This window comes from Arachis duranensis, chromosome 8 (genome assembly GCF_000817695.3).
Source record: "Arachis duranensis cultivar V14167 chromosome 8, aradu.V14167.gnm2.J7QH, whole genome shotgun sequence".
In the NCBI taxonomy this organism is placed as follows: Eukaryota; Viridiplantae; Streptophyta; class Magnoliopsida; order Fabales; family Fabaceae; genus Arachis; species Arachis duranensis.
The window spans coordinates 6,584,054-6,585,432 of record NC_029779.3 but is presented as its reverse complement, the minus strand read 5'-3'; positions in this window follow the sequence as shown (position 1 = coordinate 6,585,432).

The following is a 1,379-nucleotide window of genomic DNA, read 5'->3' as shown; positions in this document are numbered from 1 at the left end:
GACTATACCCGTGAATTCGACAACCTGTGCCGTTTCTCGAAAACTTGTCAAGGAAATCCAGCTGATTATGAGGAATGGAAGTGTGCTCAGTATGAGAAAGGACTAAGGAGAGATATCTTTAATTATGTGTATCCACAAAAGTTAACAAATTTCACTGAGTTGGTTAAGAAGAGCCAGCTCGCTGAGGATTGCTCCATGAAGTGGACACTGCTACAGGAAGGCTTTGGTGAGACCATTCCAGAAGAGCCGCGCAGGTACGGACTGGGAATGTGTTTTCGATGTGGAGCACCGGGACATATGTCTAGGGATTGTTCGCGTGGGAGAGCCGCAGATACGGGTTGGCCACGACAGGATCGAGGTAAGTATGATACCGAATGCGTAGAAAGGATTTGTTCTGTATAGAGCTAGGACCCCGCTTTCGTTTAGGTTACATAACCAGATATGGAAGTTTAGGACTAGAAAGATTGGGCGTAGTTTTGGATTTAGATACATACTAGAAATTTAGGCCGATAGAAATATCTGTTTGATAACCGGTTAGGTGGCGAGAGAAAAAGTAAGTTGTGATAGATTTAGTGTTAGAGACTGAACCAGTTTCGATTGTATTACGAAAGGTGGAACCATTAGAATCGGCAGAACTTAAGAATATCCTGGATTTACAAACAAAGCATGTCAAATCTTTCTGTTTTTCTTTGACATGTTTAAGAAGGGAAGTTACGTTAGTATGAATCTTTTCCATGTTATATCAATTTTCGAGGGCGAAAATTTTTATAAGGTGGGTAGAATGTAGTGACCCTCAGTTTTAAAAATATAAATATAAATAAGTTATAATTTATTTTATAGAATTAGAATTCTTTATTTTTAGAAAAATTATTTTTATTATCAATAATTAAACTAATTTTATAATAATTTAAATTTAATCAAATTTATATTATTATTATTATTATTATTATTATTATTATTATATATACTTACCGTAAGTATTAAATTGCATTATAAGTTGATATATATTATATTCATTGTATTACTATTATTATTACTATTATTACATTTATTGTTATTATTAAATTACCATCATTACTATTGTTAGTATTATTATTACTATTATTAATTATAAATCATAGAAAACAAAAGGTGGTTTATATTTTACATTAGGTTACATATATATTATTATTATTATCATTATGCATTAGGTTACGTGTGTGTATATATATATCATAGAGAAACCCAAGGCGGTTTAGACATAATAATAAAGAAAGTCAAGGCATTCATATATATATATGTACGTGAATAACGTGAGAGGGAAGAGCATAACGAAGAGAGAAAGGGAGAAAACGTAAATTTTTCTGAACTTCCGGCTTCGATTTTTTTGAAATCCGTAA